At 42.9% G+C, this 21183-nt stretch overlaps 1 long non-coding RNA gene across 11 annotated transcripts in view; it reads left to right on the forward strand.

Moving 5' to 3' along the window:
• The window catches only part of LOC116283906 (uncharacterized), a 194003-nt gene that overhangs the window by 7601 nt on the left and 165219 nt on the right, over positions 1 to 21183 (forward strand). For 10 of the 11 annotated variants that reach the window (XR_012060569.1, XR_012060568.1, XR_012060572.1 and 7 more), the window contains exon 3: positions 18178 to 18277. This is a non-coding gene — a long non-coding RNA (uncharacterized lncRNA). Of the gene's footprint in view, positions 1 to 5592; positions 5864 to 18177; positions 18278 to 21183 lie in introns of all 11 variants that reach the window. The other variant, XR_012060577.1, reaches the window with a different exon arrangement.

Genomic DNA, 21183 nt, shown 5'->3' on the forward strand with positions numbered 1-21183 from the left:
ATGATGGCTGTACCAAGCTACATTCCCACCAGCAGTGTAGGAGGGCTCCCTTTTCTCCACAGCCTCTGCACCGTTTATCATTTGTGGATTTTTGAATGATGGCCATTCTGACTGGTATGAGGGGATACCTCATTGTAGTTTTGATTTGCATGTCTCTGATAATTAGCAATATTGGGGCTTTTTTCGTGTGCCTATTGGCCATTTCTATGTCTTCATTGGAGAATTGCTTGTTTAGGTCTTGTGCCCATTTTTGGATTGGGTTGTTTTGTTGTTGTTGTTGCTAAGTTGTGTGTGGACTGAGATTTTATATCTGCTTTATATAAAATATTGAGGTTAACTAATGTCAGTCTGGTATAATGGAAAGAAAATAAATTGTAGAGTTGGGTCAGCGTTGGATTTGAATTCAGATCTGATCACTTAGTTGCTGGGTGACTGTGGGTTAATCGGGTCGGGTCTTGAACCTTCATTCCTGCATGCGTCAAATCAGGAAAGGTGAAACTTACCTTGAAGGGTTGTTGGGGAATTCGCATGAAAGCCCCAGTGATGGGTTTTCAATATGTCTCGTGTTATTAAAGCTCCGTTTTACATAACAACAGTCACATTTTACTGAACAGTTTTACATTTTACTAAAGCTCCTTTACGTACTGTGGGGCCACTTTTCCTTAACAGGCTCTTCTTGTTATTCAGAAAGTTCTTAGCAAAGCTAGTCCTTCTGGGGACTGTGGTAAACAGATTTAAATGGAGTGAACCTCCATGTCATTGTCCCCTTGGCCCTGGAGTCTGGCACAGTCATACCTGGAATGGACGCCACTTGGAGAGTGGCCATCTTGCCCTTCTTTCCGTCCAAGTATGACACACATTACATGTGGGCTTGTTTTCCCAACTGACCTTTGGGAACGAAGCATTTGATGGTGGTATTTGTTTTGGGGCTGGGAGCAGTGTAGCAGGGGAATTCTCTTCCTTTCTCCTTCCCGGCATCTCTCCCCACAAGCCAATAAAACCTGAGTGTTCTGTAGTTCATTGCTGCCAGTGGTGAGAAATGCATCTGTATTGGCACAAGTCAAACCAACTGCAGCTGGATAAAGCTGCGATCAAGGCTGAAAACAAAGCAGTCAGGTGGCAGCCCTGCCTGGTGTACAGCACTCGTTAAAAACCAGCTGACTCAGTGGAAAGACTCTTGCAGACAAAATGCATGCCCTCCTCAGAAGGGCTGCTCTTGGAGTGCCTTGCAGCTCTTGTGCTGAAAGCAAGATGCTCTGGGCTTCCTGTCCTTCTGAGGTGCCCAGCACAGTGGCCTTTGCTCCCATGGGTGGCACTCAATTTGAGGCTACCCAGACTGACATTGCAGTATCTGGGCACACTCAGAACTCTGAATACCTTCTCCTCACCCATAGTAGGCAAGCCCCAGAAAGTCCTGAAAGCTCAGTTCAAAAACCTAGCAAGGCACCTCTTCCGACTCCTCTTTTGAATTCACTTACTTTTGCCTGGTGTCCTTAGTTTCTGTTCCAGCTCTAGTCTGCTTCCTTGCTCAGTCCTCCAGCAGAATATGGATTTGAGTTTTATGTTTTCTTTCCACCCCTGGATGCTTTGTTTTTGCCGGGCCACCCAGCCTTTTTGCTTTGAGAGGAGAGTTTATCTCACTCCATGAGTCACCAAGTGTATTAGTCAGTTTTTATTGCCATAATGCAACATAGCAGATAGCACACTTTTATTATTTTTGCTTATTGGCCTGCAGAGTATTGAAGATGGCTCTGCTTCAGACTGTGGGTCACCATGGGGCTTCTTCCTCCTGCACTGGAGGCTCTTGGGAGCATGCCTTTCTCATGGCAGGTGGCAGAGGCTCAAGGGGCCACGTTTGATGAAACAGGGGCATTTAAAGGCTCTGCTGGTCTAACCTCCACCGAGCAGAGCAAGTCATACAGCCAGGACCCTTGTGAGTGGGATGGAGATGAACATCCCTCCTCTTCTTGGGGGGGGGGGGCACTGCAGAGTCACGTGGCAGAGGACGCAGATGCAGGATGCTATGGTGGCAGTACTGAAGAGGTGGAAAGAGTGATCCAAGTTACCACGCTGTGCCAGGCCCCGTGCACTGTGCAGCCTCTGGGCAGTCTGGGAGAGCCAAACATCTGACTTCCAGGGAGATTAACTTCCCTTTGGTGCTGAGTTGTCTTTCTGTGAATTACCAAAAGAGGCCCCTTTGGGGCAGATTGATTATCCAAGATGCCCCTTCCTTTGGGATGATACACCCCTAGTCTGGGTTCTTGACTTGGCAAGTGGAGGACACACTAGAATTCAGTCCCCACTGAATTGCTCCCTGGTTGGGGGGGCACCCTAGTGGCAGGTCAACCTGCAGATCATCAGGGGTGGCTCACAGGGCTTGGGAGAGCACTTTTGTCACAACGAACAACTGAGTCCAAGCTTTGCAGGTTGGAGTGGTCTGGGGGTAGTTTTCTATGGTTGTCAACCCAAGTCAAAAAGCTTGTTTTTACTGTATATAAAGTAGATAAGCAACAAGGACCTACTGTACAGCACAGGGAACTGTATTCAATGTCTTGTAATAACCTACAGTGGAAAAGAATCTGAAAAAGAGTGTGTGTATATATATATATATATGTATATATATATGTATGTGTATATCAGAATCACTTTGCTGTACACATGAACCTAACACAACATTGTAAATCAACTATCCTTAAGTAAACATTTTTTTCAATTAAAAAAAAGCTGCTTTTTCTTTTTTTGACTCCATCTTCAGAAAAGAAACGAAGATTTTTTTCCTTCCCAGAAGAACCAACCACATAGGCCAGAGCCAATGTAAAAGGAACAAGGTGATTACAAAACATTTATAACTAGAGACTAGCCTATCCGTCTTTGAAGAAAGGCCTTCTTCATTCCCCGGGAATGACCACATAACCCACAATGACCCTCACATTCCAACATCAGAGGAAACACCGCACCTCTTGGGACGACAGTGATAACACAGTGGTCTACACTGAGCAGTCCTGCAGTGCCAAGGAAGTGGGTAGCGCTGTCCTCCGGTGTTTGTGGTGGCCAGGTGTGTGGGGTGCCGTGCTCACCCTTATACTTCCCAATTACCGGAAATACACCAAATGCGTTGGAACTCCAGAGTCTCTGTCAAATAGCACGGCTTCAGTTTGAGGTTGGAGGCAAGACCCAGGCTTTGGCAGATGGAATTCCTGACTGCATCCTTTACCTGCCCTGCACCCTTACCCTTGATGTACCCTTGATGTGGCCTCGTTGCAGGTGGGGTGTAGTTTCCACCCCTTGACTTTGGGCTCGGCCATGTGACTTCCTTGGGCCAGCTCTATGGGCAGAAATGAGTGGATACCAATTCTAAGCCTGGGCTTTGAAAGGTCTCCGAAATTCTGATTTTTCTCTCGTGTTCAGAGAAGACCTTCCAGGGATCTGTTTCCCTCTTAGTCTGGGCCCTGGAATGGACACACATGGAGGAGTTATAAGCCAAACCTTGGTGAGAGCCAAGACGAGTTATATCCAAAGCTGGATGCAGAACCCCTCAGCTAAGATCAGCCTAGATCTGTCAGTCTCCAGCTGACCCGTGGACCCATGGACCCACAGATACACAAGTGAGAATGAGTGGTTCTAAGACGTGAGATGGTTGGTTGTATCGTGTTATTGCAACAACAGTTAACGGATTCACTTGCTTTCTAATCGAATGCCTCAGTATGTTAACCTTGGACACCAGACGTGGCTGGGACACGGGAAGCACCCCAGCAGAAAGGCCACTCTCTTTTTTGACTTGAGGGCTGGGATCTGCCTGAAGGAGAAAGTGTGTGACTCAATTAAGATACAATTAAGATCCTCGTCCATGGCCTCCCTTTCATCTACCGTCCTCATTATCCGGCTTCCTTTTCTTCTCACCGTGGGAATGGTACTGCCAGCGCATGCTGATGAGTTTGTCTGTGGCCCAACTTCTGAACCAGAGGCGTCTGGGTAATTAATTTGGATTTAAGCTCCTCTCGCCAGCCCTTGATAGGCCCAAGACTAAGTGCATTGGAAGGCCTTGATTTCTCCTGGGCATTTTGGGGGTACTTAGAGGTCAAGAGTCATTTGATACCTGTCTGTCTACAGTCGGTCTCAAAGTGAGTTTTGAAAAATGTATGAAAATGTACAGTTGTTTCAAGTGACTTAGCTTACTCCTGGGAACCTCCCCCTCTCCCCCCAAGTGCTCTGAAGTGTTTTGCATTTCATCTTTACAGTTTGGTTACAGAGCAGCTCTCCCTCCTGCACATATGAACTGTTTGCTGGGCATGAGGCTTGGCTGGAGCCCAGGCAGAATATGGGCACCTTGACACATGGCCGCCCTCAAAGGGAGGTGACAAGCGGGTGGAAATAAGAACGTAACTCCAGAAGACAAGCGGGGAGTGAGCTCGAGAAGGAATAGCCCAGTTCTGCATGTCATCGTTTCTGGATGCACAAAGTGCTTTCTGGCTTTTCACATTTCTCCGCTTTCTCTCTACCCTCTTTAAATCTTCTGTAAGGCCCAGCGTTTCTAGATCTCATCAGGGTTAAGTGAAACCACTCATACTCTGAAATCTGGTAGTGCTTACTACAATGGCTTTCAAAACGTTTGCTGGGTCGCACAGTCAGAAATAAATTTTGCGTCAGCCCCCCCCTTTTATGTAAGTCCAGTTTAAAGTTTTACTCTTTGTCTTAATCTGGGTTCTCCCAGAAGTAGACCCCAAGATAAGGATTCATGTGCAAGTGGTTTATTTGGGAGACGATGCCAGGAAAGACCAGTAGGGGAGTGGGGAAGTGACCCAGGGAAAGGAAGGAAGATGTTAGAGAATGCATTATCAACAGATGCGTAACCTCACTGGAGATCCCTGGCAGCGGTTTTTACGGGAACCAGCCTTTATGTTGGCCGCCGCTGATCCTGGCCTCCTGGTATTCATGCCCTTGTGTAACTCTCTCCCACAATGAACTACGTGTGTGGCCTGTGTGTCCAGCAGAACATGGCAGAAAGAAGTGATGCTGTCCATGGCAGGCGGCCTCTGAGATGGCCCCACTCGCTGGTGTTCCTGCTCTGGATAATCGCCTTTCCTAGAGCAGGGTCACTTATAACCAGTAAGAAGTGGCTTCGTTCTAACCCAGAGGATTTAACAAAGGTGAAGCTTCTCGCTTCGGAGATGAGGTCACAGAAAGACTCTGGCTTTTGCCTTGCTTGTGCCCTCTTGCTCTTTCCTTCCCTGGCTCTGGGGACAAACCAGTCCCCGTGTGGTGAGCTACCCTATGGAGAGGCCCATGTGGTGAAGAACTGGTGTCTCCAGCCAACAGCCCGTAAGACCCTAAGGTCTGCCAACAGCCACGCAAGTGAACCCTGACTGTAGCCTTGACAGAGACTCTTGAGTCAGAGGCATCAAGAGGCACCCGCTAAGCTGTGCCCAGATTCCTGACCCATAGAAACTGAGTTAATACAATTTTGTAAGCTGCTAAGCCTTGGGGTAATTTGTTATGAAGCTGTAGCTAACTAATGCAGCATCTGACTTTTGAGACTAGGTCATAAAAGACTTTGCTGTTTCCACTTTGGTCTCTCTCTCTCTCGGGTTACAGCCCTGGGGGAAGCCAGCCGCAGATTGTGAGGACACTTAAGAGGCCCTGTGGGGAAGTTATGTGGTGATGAACTGAGGCTCTCTGCCAACAGCCAGCACCAACTTGCCAGACACGTGAATGAACCAACTTAGAAGCAGATCATTCAGCCCCAGTCAAGCCTTTGACTGACTGCAGCCCCATTTGACATATTGACTGCAGGCTCATGGGTAACCTAGAGCTGGAACCACCCAATCAAGTGTCTTTTGAATTCCTGATCTGCAGAAATGGTGAGGTAATACATATTTTTTGTTGTCTCAAGCTGCTATGTTTTGGGAGTAAATTCTGAAGCAGCTGTAGATAACTAATGCAGTGCAGAGCAAGTGACTTGGAGTTACTCTCCTCAAATGAGGGATACCCCTCTGTCAGTGGATGAAGGCTGCTTTTAGGGGGTGTTAATTCTCCCACAGTTTTGTGGGCAGAAAGGGCTTGGGTGGCAGAGAAAGCCTGTAGGTGAGAGATGCAGGTTCTGGAAGTTTAAAGTCAGGGCCATGTGTACCCACAGGTAGAGGTGAGGGAATATAAGAAAGGGGTTCACATGGCCTGCTAGCTCTCAAACTCAATTTAAATCTCATCTCTATTACTGCCCTACCCCCAGGCAAGCTTGGAGCCCCTACTTCGTCTTCAGAGCCTGGTTCCTCCAGGATGTTGTCCTTGGCAGAAGTGTTACTGACCAGGGTTCTTGATCTCTTTAGTCAATAAAAATTGATAAGAGGCCAGACGAGAAATCCAGGCAAGGCTTTACTGGGACTTGTGCTACAGCATGAGGGAGCGAAAACAAGTAACAGGTTCCGTGCTCGCTCCTGAGTGAGGGTGAGCTGGTCCTTTACAGGGCGTGAGGGTAGATGGCAGGGATCAATGGGTGGGTCTGGAGGGGTGGCTTAGGTGGTCTGCCCACCCCCTTGGTGGTGCTGTGTGCAGGGATCATGCGTGGTTCCCTACTTTTGCTCCTGACACCTCAGAAGTGGCAGTTGGTTTTTTGATCTTTTTGTATCTTGTTACTCATAATTTGCCCTGACTGCACAGTTATTTTTAGTCTCTTATGGTTTCTTTGTATTCTGTTGCTCAAGGAGATGTTTGTCCAGGTGCAAGCACTGCAGCAAAGGGTCCCAGGTCCCAAGTCCCAGCCTGTCTCAGAAGGAAGAAAAGTCAAGCATCTCTCTTTTTATTATTTTATTTTTTTGGAGGGATGGGGGGAGGTAATTAGGTTTGTTTGTTTGTTTATTTATTTATTTATATAGGAGGTACTGGGGATTGAACCCAGGACCTTGTGCATGCTAAGCTTACGCTCTACCTCTTGAGCTATACCCTCCCACCCAAGCATCTCTTTATGTAAATGACCCATCTTGGGTGCTCCCTTTGATGGGTGTTGGTGTTTCTTGGGCCAAGACACTGACTGATTGTTGATGCTCCCTGTGCTGTGAGTCCAAAGGCTAGGCTTGCTTGCGGGGTTCTTGTCGAGGTCCCAGCCTAGTTGAGTAGAATGCAGGGATGACAAGTCCTGTCCCTGATGTCTGCTCGACCTTCAGGACTTTCCAGCATCAGCCTCACCAAACAGGCTCTTCCAGGTTCTCCTCTTCTGTCTTGCGCCTCCTCTCTAGGCATGTTCCTGCACAGGTGGACACAGTACATCTCTGGGGGCTGAGGGGCCAGACTCCCCATCTTGCAGGAATCCCAGATCTTTACCACTAACTCCTAAAGTCTGCTCCCTTGGCTTTGAGGTGTTAAGGGAACAACACTCACACCCATTGGGAGGAATCACATATCCAGCATGGCCTTCCAGTTGGTGGCTCCATCGTGGGCCCTACCTTCTGTTTCTGGAGCATCAGGAAAAGTCTTGCTCAGCACTGTGTAATACAAATAAAACACCTTTCTCGGCTCTGAGCAGTGGGTTCTTCACAAATATTCATTTTCCTCCTTCTCAGTGTCAAGGATGGACCATGCACCAGTGTAATTGGCCTGAGGACGTGGGTTTAACACAGAAACGGGGCTGGTGGAGAGAGGGAAAGGAAAGAGTGCCTGTGTTTCTGCTCCTTGTGCAGAGTCTCGCATAGGGTGCGTATGCACGGAAAGAATGAAAAACGGAGGTGATACAGGAGCCTTTGCAACAGAAAGCAAATATATAGAGATGCAGAGGTCTAGCATTAGCCTCTGGTGCTTGTGGGGGACCCGGGGTAGTGGCTGTACCTGGTCTTCAGTGGCTGCCCCCACGGGCCAGGGGCTTCTTCCTGGGCACTGGGCGGCTGCCGACCTTCTTACATGTTTTCGGTGAAATGTGGCCAAATGCAAAGCCCTCACCACGCGCCTTCCTTCCGGAGCCTGCCTGGGCCCCCCCCTTCCCTTTCTTCCTGCCTTTCTTCTTCCAGCCGTGTATTTCCGTATCTACTACAAAGGTCAGGAAAACAAATCAATGAAAAGAGGGACCCAATAATCCTGAAACCTGGCTTGGGGATGGGAGGTGGGGAAGGAAGCCGCTCAATAAAATGAAAGAGAATTGAAAAATTCCCCGAACAAGGCACAGCATGGGGTCTCGATCAAAGGGCCAGGCAGCTTCAGCTTCATGTGTGCAGGAGCTAGATGCTCTGAGGCTGTGGGGGAGAGGCGGCCCCCTCCTCCCTCCGTTCCATCACACACAGGCACACGGATGCGCGCGCGCACACACACACACACACACACACACTCCTTGGACCACCACCTGATTGCCAAAGAAAGATCTGAGGATGAATTTCCAGAGTTGGGTGGAGGGCACTTAAATCCCTGATAGTGGTCCCATTTTCCAAGGCTATCTCGAGATCCCATCTGCACTAGAGGGGTCAAATGCCCTCTGCGGACCAGACAATCATATTAATAGTGACTGAGGGATGGGGTGTTACAAATTCCTTCTGGCTTTTTCTGAACTGACCTTGGAAGAAGGGGAGAAAATAAAAACCCGTCAGTCTGCAAAGAGCTGAATCAGCTTTTTAGATTCCCTTTCTGAAAGTGGCATCTCTCCCATTGATGTCCTTCTTGACACCTACCACCTTCCCCTCCCACCCTCAACTCTGGGGCCTGAGTGAGCACTTTCCCCTTGAATCACCCACTGTACCCCAGTGCACATCCACCAGTGCACCTGGGGTGCTTTCTCCTCCATCATCAATCTGTCCCAGTCTCTTCTAAGGAGCCGGTGGTCAGGGGCAGATTGCCTGAGCTCACATTGAGCAATCACCCCTTACTGGTGAGTGACCGAGGACGGTGATGTAACCTCAGTTTCCTCATCTGTAAAATGGGGATAATTAATGTAGTTCCTCTTTCAAACAGTGACTCTTCACATATTTAAGGGCAGGCTCTCTCCTCCAGACTCAACAGGCTCTGGCTGTTTCCATAGTTCGTCAGCTATGTTATATAGCTCCCCAACGTCCAAAAATGTCTTGAACAAGAACAGTATCATCAGAATAAGGAGAGAAGCTCTCTCCACTTTGGTGAACCTCACTTGGATGTATATGTTCTGGCATCTTTGCTATCTGGTGACTCATTTGATATGATGCTTATTGTACATCAATGTAGAAAATATGATGACTTCCATATGGACACAGGTGGAGAAGGCAACATTTATGGTCATCTGTGTATATGTATAGAAGTGCATGTGATTATTTTCCTGCTATTTTTCCAAAGAGCTTTCGTGGTGGTTTGTTGATTAAAACAGAATAGGAAATGAATTATTTAATAATCAAACAGGATAAAGATGATGGGAAAGTTGCAGAAAAAGATGCTTTTAAGATTTCTGAGTTGAACGGTGCAGGAGATTTGGCTGTTTCTTGAAATTTAAGGCTTTAAAACAAGTCCTGATAGTACGTTGTTTTTGTTTTGGCAAAAAAAAAAATGGTTTTATTTCCTGTTTCCTGCTCGCAGTAGGTCAGGTAAATGGCAGCTGAATCCAGGGAGATGAGACATTTAAGTAGGCTTCGGACTTGGCAGCCAACAGCATGTTGGTTTGTGTCTTTTTTTTTTAACCTGGTTTTTCTTTGTCTTTCTCTTATTTAGACAAAATCAAAAACCAGCTCCTCTATTTATAAGTCACTTTCCGCATTATTCCTCTAACAATTCTGTGTATGGCATGCACATTACTCTTCCCGTAAATTGCAGCCCCAGAGAGTTAAGCATGACCTGCCCATTGTATGGACGTACCGTAATTTATTTATCTGTTCTCTTGTTGAAGGACATTCCAGCTGTTTCCACTTGGGACTTTTGTAAATAAAGCTACTGTGAACATTCTCGTATAGGTCTGTTGTCTATTTAGGTATTCATTCCTCTTGAGTAAAGACCTAGGGGTGGGATTGCTGGGTCGTGGAAGAGGTGAATGGTAACGTTTCTAAAGCCAGTTTCTCACAGTGATTTTCCCGCTTTGCACACCTACAAGTGGTGTGCAAGAATTCCAGTTTCTGCGTGTCCTCACCAACCTTGGGTATTGTCAGTCTTTGTTTTTATTGCTCCTGTGAGTGTGTAGAGGTCTTGCACTGTGGTTTTAATTTTCATTTCCTCAGTGATTAGTGACTTTGAACACCTTTTCATATGTGATCTGGCTGTTTGAATATCTTCCCTAGCACCCAAAGGAATAAGCTCCTGTTACTCGCAATAACAGTCTAATTTCAAACACGTTACGTTGCGTTAAAGAAGCCAGGTACAGAAGAGAACATGCCATGTGATTCCATTTTCATGTAAGAACAGACGGAACTGGCCCATAGTGATAGAGGTTGTAAAAGTGGTTGCCATGGGAGCTGGGATTGGGGTGTTGACTGGAACAGGACAGGAAGGAAGCCCCTGTGGGTAATGGAAACGTTTTTCAGCTTGATCTGGGTGAAGATTACACAGATTTCTTTCCTCTGGCTCTGTGAGCTCAGCCTGGGCCTCTGCCGGGAACACTTCTGCGTGTGCTTGCCTGGGGCCACTGGTGGTCATACCCTGATTCACCAGCTCAAAAAGGGGCTGGAAAAGGGAGCCTGGGAAAACCACTGAGCCATTTCCTATCTCCTCCCAAGTGATTAGCTTTTGCCTCCTCATACAGCTAATCAAAGCCACTTAGTCTGGTTGTTCGTTTCATGCCTGGCACAAGGGTACCTGATGGAGTGAGTAGGCGCTGGGATCCAAGCTGTGGGCCCAGGCTGTGCCTTTTCCTAGACATCCTCCAGGAGGAGATATTTTTCTTTTTTGGCTTAGACAACAGAAATTTATTTTCTCACAGTTCTGGATGCTGGAAGTTCAAGATCAAGGTGTCTCGGGCTTCGTTTCCTCTGAGGCCTCTCCTCTTGGCTTGCAGACGGCTGCCTTCCTGCTGCTTCTTCACCTGGTTGTCCCTCTGCCTGTGAGCCCCTGGTGTCTCTCTGTGTCCTGATCTCTTCTTCTTATAAGGACGCGAGTCACATTGGATTAGGGTGTATCCTCATGCTGCTTTTTTTTTTTAACTTAATTACCTATTTTTAAAAAATTGAGGTAAAATTACTATGAAACATAGTATTAATTTCTGGTGTACAATGTTCAGTCTTTGTATACACTACAGAGTGGTCACTGCGAGAAATCTAATTACCATCCATCACCACATGATTGACCCCTTTACCCATTTCGCCCACCTCCCAACTCCATTCCCTGCTGATGACCACCAGTCTTTTCTCTATATCTATGAGTTTTGTTTTCTATTATTTTATTTTTAATATTCCACATATAAGTGAAATTACATGGAATTTGTGTTTCTCTGTCTTACTTCACTTAGCACAATGCCCTTGAAGTCTATGTTATGACAAATGGCAAGATTTCCTTCTTTTCTTTATGGCTGAGTAGTATTCCACTGTATACATACACCACATCTTCTTTATTCATCTGTCAGTGGACACTTAGGTTATTTGCATATCTTGGCTATTGTAAATAAGGCTGCTGGGAACATAGGAGTGCATGTATCTTTCCAAATTAGTGTTTTCATTTTCTTCAGATAAATGCCCAGAAGTGGAATAGATGAATCTTATGGTAGTTCTTTTTTGATTTTTGGTTGTTCTTGAGGAACCTCCATACTATTTTCCATAGTGGCTGTACCAGTTTACATTCTCACCAACAGTGTGTGAGGGGTCCTTTTTCTCCACATTCTCTTTAATTGTTATTGTTGTTATTTGTTATTTGTTGTCTTTTTGATAATAACCATTCTAACAGGTATAACAGGTGGTATCTCATTGTGATTTTGATTTGTATTTCTTTGATCCTTAGTGATGTTGAACATCTTTCATGTGCCTGTTGGCCATCTGTGTGTCTTCTTTGGAAAATGTCTGCTTAGATCTTCTGCCCATTTTGAAATTAGATGATTATTATTATTTGCTACTAAGTTGTTAGAATTCTTTGTATATTTTGTATATTAACCCATTACTGGATATATGATTTGCAGATATTTTCTCCCATTCAGTAGGTGGCCTTTTCATTTTGTTGCTGGTTTCCTTTGTTGTGCAGAAGCCTTTCAGTTTGATGTAGTCCCACTTGTTTATTTTTGTTTTTGTTGTCTTTGCTTTTGGGATCAGGTCCAAAAATTCTGTGCCAGGGCTTATGTCAGGGAGCTTATTGTGTATGTTTTCTTCTGGAATTTTTGTGGTTTCATGTCTTATCTTCAAGAATAAAATACCTATGAACAAATTTAATGAAGGAGATGAAAGAACTATGCATTGAAACCTATAAGATATTGAAGTAAAAAATTGAACAAGACACAAAGATGAGATGTTAGGGATAATTAAAGTAAAAATGGTCTTTTTGATGCAGTTTTAAATGGGATTGCTTTCTTATCTCTTTCTGATATTTCATTGGTGGTGTATGGAAATGCAACAGGTTTTTGTATATTGATTTGTATCCTGCAACCTTGCTGAAATAAGGTATTATTTCTAAGGGTTTTGGTGGCATCTTTGGGGTTTTCTATATATAGCATCATGTTATCTGCAAAAAGTGACAGTTTTACTTCTTCCTTTCCAACTTGGATGCCTTTTATTTCTTTTTTCCTGCCTAGTTGCTGTGGTTAGGACTTTCAGTCCTATGTTGAATAAGAGTGGTGAGTGGGCATCCTTGTCTTATTCCTGATCTTAGAGGAAAAGCTTTTCACCATTGAGTAGGATGTTACTTGTGGGTTTGTCATATTTATTTTTGATATTGATGTATGTTTCCTCTGTACCACTCTATTGAGAGCTTTCAATCATGAATGAATGCTGAAGTTTGTCAGGTGCCTTTTCTGCATCTATTGAGATGACCATATGCTTTTTATCCTTTTTTTGTTAAGTGATATATCACACTGATTGATTTGCAGACTGAACCATCCTTGCATCTTTGGAATAAATCTCCCCTTGATCATGATGTATAATAAGAGGGGACAATTTTTATAATTTTGTAGAAAGTCATCCTTTAAGCCCACAGTGCCATTGTATTGAAAAGCTGTTCATGAGCAAAATCTGTGTTGGTAGTTGTTGAAATAGCAGTTTCTGATCATTTTGGTGGGAAGACATCTCTTCCTAAGGATAGAAGCCTCACTTGGGAACATTTTTTTGCTTGTTCATTCATTCCTGCTCCTTTTCCTCCATCCATTCATTCCTGCTCCCTTTCTTCCATCCATTCGTCCATCCATCCATCCATCCAACCACTATTTTCTGTCTACCTAGGATAAGGAATATCTTGTGCTAGCTTCTGGAGATGGTTTTATTTGTTTGTTTGTTTTTTGTTTTTTCATTTAAAGCTGGGGATGCAATGGCATTTTTATTTGTATGCTCCTGTCTCTGACTCCCCAGGAAACAGCTCTGGCCAAGGTGTGAAAAATATCTTTGCTTTCCTGGCTGGAGAATGCAGCTCTGCCTTTGGATATTACATACAAGCTGGAGAAAGCTCCGTAAGGCAGTGTTTTCCCAACTTCGCACCATCAGCTCCTTTCTGTCTGTGGTTCAGGAGTCTTGCCTGCTTGGGTCCACTTGTGCTCTGCCCTGTCCAGAGGACTACAGGAGGATCTGGTGTAAATGTAGCTTCTTTTTTTCAGTTTAGACTTAATTAGAGAGTAATCTTGCATTCTGAAATAGGAAAAAAAAGAATGGAAGTGGGGTGCCACAATAATCAAAGTAATATCCCTTACATTGTATATAGCTCTGTACCTACTTCTGAACTATCTTCACATTAATTATCTCCATCACCCACCAGTTGGAAGGTAGGGGGTAGATATTATCATTAGCATTTTTAATTTTGGTAGAAAACATGTAACATGAGATATACCCTCTTCACAAAAATTTAAGGATACAATCTAGTATTGTTAATTACAGACAGAATGTTATACAGAAGGTTTCTGAAACTTTTTCATCTTGCATAGCTGAAACTCTTTCCCCACTGAACAGCAGTTTCCCACATCCCTCTCCCCACAGCCTTGCAACCACCGTTCTACTTTCTGTTTCTGTGAGTTTGACTGCTTTAGATACCTCATATAATTGGATTCATGCAGTGTTTGTCCTTCTGTGACTGCATTATTTTATCTAGCATAAGGTCCTCAAGGTTCATTCATGTAACATATGACAAGATTTCCTTCTTTTTATGGTTAAATAATATTTCATTGACTGTATATACCACATTTTATTTATCCATTTATCCATTGATGGACATTTAGGTTGTTTCCACCTCTTGGCTACTGTGAAAGAACATAGGAGTACAAATATCTTTTTATGGTGGTGGGGAGGAAGGTAATTAGGTTATTTATTTTATTTTTAGAGGAGGTACTGGGGATTGAACCTAGGACCTTGTACATGCTAGGCATACACTCTACCACAGAGCTATACCCTCCCCTCTTGCAAATATCCTTTTGAGATCCTGATTTCAATTCTCTTGGATAAATGCAGAGAAGTGGGATTGCTGGATCATATATGTTAGTTCTGTTTCTAACTTTCTGAGGAACTTCCATACTGTTTTCCGTAGTGGTTGCACCATTTAGGATGTAGATATTACTAATGCATACCGGAAATCCCATTGCACTGACCAGCTAGACTACCCTACTGCTTGCTAAACAGGACTGTGTACTAACTTCTGACCTTTTTGGAGCCTCAACAGATAAGGAATGTCAGTTAGTCACCCTAGAATTCACCAAGCGGTCCCAGAATTATCATGGGATGGAGGCATTCCCATTAACCCTTAGCATCCTTGTTCACCAGCACTTCCAACCAGCTGGCCTGGGAGCTGGAAATTTAGGGAGATAGTAGGCAGTTGGTGGCCTTCTTCTATGTGACATTGGGAAGCAGAGCAGGGAGGAAAGAAATGAAACCCCAGAGAGAACTTTATTTAATTTTTTTTAATAACATACAATGTACAAATATTTTTTCCATTTAATAAGTATATTTAAAGTTCATCTCTTCAAAAAAACAGCATTTTAATTACATTCAAATTTTGTTCATCTTAAATATAAACAAAATCATCATTTGCATACAGGGATAGATATTAGAAAACAGATGGAAATTAAAACAAGTTTTATTTTTTAGGAGTCCTTACTTCCAAATTAGTACTATGAACTGCTAAATACATACCTAAATAAAAGGAACCTGAAAAGAAAAAAAATGTACATATATATATTTTATATATATATATATATATATATATATAATATATATAACTGAATTACTTTGCTGTAAACCCGAAGCTAACATTGTAAATCAAGTACACTTCAATTAAAAAAAAAGGCCCAGAGAGATAAAGTGACTCAATTAATGCTTCTGGCAGGGTCAAAAATAGATGGCAGGGCCAAGAATAGAATTTTAGATGATCAGATAGTATTAATTTGTCTCAAAGCAACTGACCTCAGGTTGCAGTGTGGGATTCTTATTTTCAAATAAAGATTTCAGTCATTTCCCTTACTATATGATCCAGCAATCCCACTCATGGGCGTATATCCAGAGGGAACTCTCATTCAAAAAGATACATGCACCCCAATGTTCACAGCTGCACTATTTACAGTATCCAAGACATGGAAACAGCTTAAATATCCATCAACAGATGACTGAATAAAGAAGTTGTGGTCTAGTTATGCAATGGAATACTACTCAGCCATAAAAAAGAATAAAATAATGCCATTTGCAGCAACATGGACCTGGAGATTGTCATTCTAAGTGAAGTAGGCCAGAAAGAGAAAGAAAAATTCCATATATCACTTGTATGGAATCTAAAACAAGAAAAAAGAAGACACTTAAGAACTTATCTACAAAACAGAAGCAGACTCACAGACATAGTAAACAATCTTATGGATACCGAAGGGGAAGGGAGGTGGGAAGGGATAAATTGGAAGTTCAAGATTTACAGATATTAACTAGTTTGTATAAAACAGATAACAACAAGTTTATACTGTATAGCACAGGGAACTATATTTAATGTCTTGTAGTAACCTGTAATGAAAAAGAATATGAAAACAAATATATGTATGTATATGTATGACTGAAACATTATGCTGTATACCAGAAATTGACAAAACATTGTAAACTGGCTATACTTCAGTTTAAAAAAAAGATTTCACTCATTTCCTATTAATCTTTTTTATTATTTATCGTGCAGCCATGGAGTTTGCAGAAATGAGTTGATGTCATATAAGTCAGAGAGGACCAGGCTTGAAGAGAATGGAGTAATGATTCCTGGCTGGGTGTGTGATTTTAATTTCAGGTTGGCTAGGAGCAGATGTTATCAAAGAAGGGCTGTAGCTGTGGATGGAAAGTGTGAGTGTGGGGGACTACTGAGAATACCCTGCTTCTCAGTTAAGAGAGCTCTTGGAGACCTGGGTGGGCTAGAGCTGAGTGAGACAGCATAAAACGGTGGTGCTTGGACTTAAAATGCAGGTTGATGTTCGCTATAGCTGGAAAGGATCCTTGGGTGGAGCAGTGAGGGAGACTGGGAACTTGGGCTTGAATAAAGTCTTGAATCGGAAGGTGAATTGGCAAGCAGTCATGAGGATGACATTTGAAAGACTCTTACATCTCATGGCAGAGAGAATCAGACTCTCTATTGAAGGATCTAATGCACTGTTTTGTGTGTAGTAGGTCTTCAGCATATTTATCAGTTCCTCACAAGATGTTGGGAGGTAAAAGTCTAATGAATCCAGATAACCACGGGGCAATTCTAGGAGAACATTTGTGCAAGGAGTAGAAGGATATTTGCAATAAAGTGGCTAATGGCTTCTGCATTATAAAAAATGGTGGACACTCTGCTTGAAGTAGGGGTGGGGAGGCCCAGAGTTCTGCATTACTGTTTGATATCTCATTTTCCCCTCAGTGAACCCATAAATCACCTTCTTGGAATTTCCATGGTTTTATAACACACAAGTTTAAAAATCACTAAATTAAAGGCCACTTCTAACTCTTAAGGGTCAATGATTTGTATTATTAGCAAATTTCTCCATAAATGAGCTCTTATTTTATCATGCCTGAGGTCTCCTTGGTTTACTTTAGCACCTATGGTTTAGTTCTATAGATACCTGTATAGGTTTGGATATCAGGGATTGTAAGGGCAGTTCCATGGCCTTTTCTAGCAGAAGACTGTCCTTGTTGACAGCTTCAGCCCAGGCATGCCTAGACGTGGGTGTGGGCCAGTTTTTTTATTCTCAAAGGTCTTTGAACAGAACTGTGGTGAATGGCAGACACAGCCAGGATTACTCCCTCCTCATTTTTACAGTGTGACTTTGCAGCTCCTCTCATCAAGATTTGGAGTTTATTTCCTCACTTTTTCGGGTCTGAGATAGCTTAATTTGAGCAATAGAATGTGGTGGAATTGACATCATGCCTGTTCTTGGCATGATCGGCCATCATGTGACAGCCCAGGCTGGCAAGCTGGAAAATGGAGATCGCTTGAGACGAGACAAGCCATCTCAGCTGGGGCTGTCCTCGGTCCATCAGTAGCAGCTGACTGCAGAGGAGTGAGTGAGCTGAGACCTAAAGAACCACCCATTTGAGCCCATGAGCTAAATAAATTGTTTTAAATCACTACATTTTGGGTAATATGTTACACAGCAGAGTTAACAAATACAACTCATAGAATGCACAACACCAAGAGTAAACCCTAATGTACGCTGGGTGATTAGGATTTGTCAATGCAGGTTGACCAGTTGTAACAAGTGTGTCACTTTGGTGGAGGATGTTAGTAATGGGAGTGTCTGTGCATGTATTGGGGCAGGGGGTATATGGAAAATCACTGTACCTTCCTCTCAGTTTTGCTGTGAACCTATAATTGCACTTAAAGAGAGGTCTTTTTTTTTTGAAGTTAACAGATATGAAGAATTGATTAAGGAAATGACCAACAGAATCTGGAGAAGCTTAGTGCAGTTGCCATGGAGGCTCAGGTTGACCCTTTATGGCAGACAGAATGCTATGTGCTCTGTAAACCATTTCATTTTCTTCTTGGCCATACAGGAATACTATATTTCCCAGCCTTCTTCCATATCACTACTTCTGGCCAAATATAGTGTGAACAGAAGTAATGAGTGTCATTTCTGAGCTGGAGTGATTAAGTGTTCAGTATGCTTTCCTCAGACTCTTTCTTTACTTTATTTTCCAGCTGAATGAAACCAGAGTGACATCAAAGACCATGATGATAGAGTCATAAGATGGAATCAGACTGCTTGGAAGAGAGCACCTCACCTGTATCCATCTTTGAAGTAAGCTATTTTTGGTATTTGAAGCTACTGGGATTTGGAATTGTTTGTTACAGCAGCCTGCATTGATTACCCTGACTAGTACCTAATTAGAAACAAGGCACAATTTATTTTCAAGAGATTCAATTTATCTATTTTTTATTTTAAATATATTTGAAAGTTGGATAATACATTCACATGCTTCAAAACTAAAAAGATACAAGATTTGGAACAAAAAAACCCTTCTTCCCGTATGTATCTTCTAGCCATCAGATTTTTTCTTTCAGGGCAACATTAGATATTTCTTACGTATGCTTCAGAAACATTTTGTGCATGTGCAAACAAGTGAATATATATATATTCCAAATGTATAATACATACATATATACATATGTATGTATTTTGCAAATGGTAGCACTTTTTAGATATTGTTGTTTCCTTGCTTTAAAAAAATTTAACCCTAAATTTTGGAGAACTTTCCTTATAGTACATAAATAGCTTCCTTTTTTTCCCCTCTGTGTACTCTTACGTTGATGGACATATTATAATTAATTTAACCACCTCCAACTTGACTACCATTTAGCTTGTTTCCAATCTTTTGCTAACACAAGAAGTGCTGTGGTGACCCCATCTTTATACATATGCCATTGCTTACAAAATTTACCTTAAAGAAAAATGACTAGAATTGGAATGAAATTGTATTTTTGAAGGAGATTTCTAAATTTCCTTCACAGAGATTTTACAATGTCTGCCTCTGTCAGCAGTTAATAAGAGTGCCTGTTTTTCGGCACCCTCTCCAACACAGTATGATAATCAATGTTTTGATCTTTGATGAGCTGGTAACTTCTCTATTTTGAGTGCATTGTGAATCTTTCATATGTTTAAGAGTTCTTGGTTTCCTTTTGGTGAACCATCTTTGTCATTTGCCCATTTTTCTGTGCTATTGGATTGTTGGTCTTTTTCCATCACTTTGATTCATAGGAATAGATGAGGTTCGTGTTGAGAAGTAGAGGGTGTCTGCCTTTACTACCCTCAAATGAGCATATAGCTCAGAGAACCCAGACAGGAAGGTAACCACAATCCATCTGGGCATGTGGAGAACAAAGGAAAACTCTAGCTTTGTTCGAGGTCACATTTATAGCGCCTACCATGAGGCCTGGCACACAGGAAGTATCTAATAAATATTTACTGAATTTTGAATTAGCAAATGAATGCTTGCCAAATGCTGGAGCTTGGAAGTTTTGTTTGTTAATTTGTGTGTTTCTTTCCTTACATTGAATTCCCCTGTGGGCCAGTATGTGATCTATCCTTGAGAATGTTCCATGTGCACTTGAGAAGAATGTGTATTCTGCTGCTTTCAGATGAAATGCTCTATAAATATCAATTAAGTCCATCTGGCCTAATCCATCACTTAAGGGCTGTGTTTCCTTGTTGATTTTCTGTGTGGATGATCATTGATGTAAGTGGGGTTTTAAAGTCCCCCACTGTTATTGTGTTACTTGGACGCTGAATTCCTTCCAGAACTTGATTCCTGTCCCTACAAATGGTTCCATGGTAGGGTCTTGGGTGTTGGTAATGCAGGCATTAAGTATTCTGCTGCTGCATCTGGAGGGGAATGCCAGAGGATGCTCAAGGAAGATCCGGAGATCCTCCCCACAATCCTAGGGCATGTACGGTGTCGGAGATGGAATCTCCCAATTCCCACTCGGTCCTTCACGTTACTACAGCAGAAATGAAGTGAAACGGGAAGTAGAGGCAAACTTTATCCCCTGTTCCTCTGTGAACTGCAGTACCTTTTTTCTCTTCCCCAACATCAAAACCACTTCTAGGAAAGATTTTGCTGTTAGTAACCTTGGTTTGGGTTTCCCCAGCACCTGACTCTGAGACAAGGATACTTATATTGTCTATCATTGGAATAGTGAAGGGGACTGCAGTGGGAGGAGGGAAAGTGAGTGGAAGAAGGGGAGGGAACCAATGAAGAGAACACTGGCACTCCAGCCACTGCTGTGGGCAACTGGCTCTTAATCCCATTGGAGAGGCTCTGGAAGCCAGAACAGACATGCCTCAGAGCCATCCCCCCCAAGGCAGGAGAAAGCCAAAGCGTTTATGTCCTAACGCCAGTCAATCATCACTTTTGGCCTACTGTGGAGGTTGCAAAGTAGGGGCAAAGTAGGGGCAAAACAGGGGCAAGGGAAGTCCCCTTTGGCAAAGAGATGCCAACACTGGCAGTGGGGAGATGGGCCAGTGGGTGCTCCAGGTGGTCCAGGTGAAGGGATGTGGGCAGGGCACTGATATCTGCTGCTTCAGCCTTTTCTGCTATAGCCTTGTCTCTTGTCTGACTCACCCCGTTCCTCCAACCTGTTTTCCTCTCAACAGCCAGAGTGATGCTTCTTTAAAAATTTTTTTAAATTTAATTAGTGGATTAGTGTTAATTAAAAAATTTTTAATGTTTTAATTTTTTAAATTAAAAATTTAAAAAATACAATACAGTTTTGAAAGGCTACTTTCCGTTTACAGTTGTTACAATATATTGGCTATATTCCCATAGCCTTGTAGCCTTTATGGCCTTTGTACCTCCCATTCCCCCACCCCTGGATTGCCCTTCTCCACCCCTACTGGTAACGACTAGTTTGTTCTCTATATCTGTGAGTCTTTCTTTTTGTTATATTCACTAGTTGGTTGCACTTTTTAGATTCTTCATATAGGTGGTATCATACAGTATTTGTCTTTTTCTCTTTCTGACTTATGTTACTTAGCTTAATACCCTCCAGGTCCATCCTTATTGCTGCAAATGGCAAGATTATTTCTTTTTTATGGTTGAGTAATATTCCATTGTATAAATATACCACATCTTCTGTATCCATTCATCTGTTGATGGACATTTAGGTTGCTTCCATATCTTGGCAATTGTAAATAGTGCTGCTTTGAAC

Source organism: Vicugna pacos, chromosome 17, assembly GCF_048564905.1.
Source record: "Vicugna pacos chromosome 17, VicPac4, whole genome shotgun sequence".
NCBI classification, from domain to species: domain Eukaryota; kingdom Metazoa; phylum Chordata; class Mammalia; order Artiodactyla; family Camelidae; genus Vicugna; species Vicugna pacos.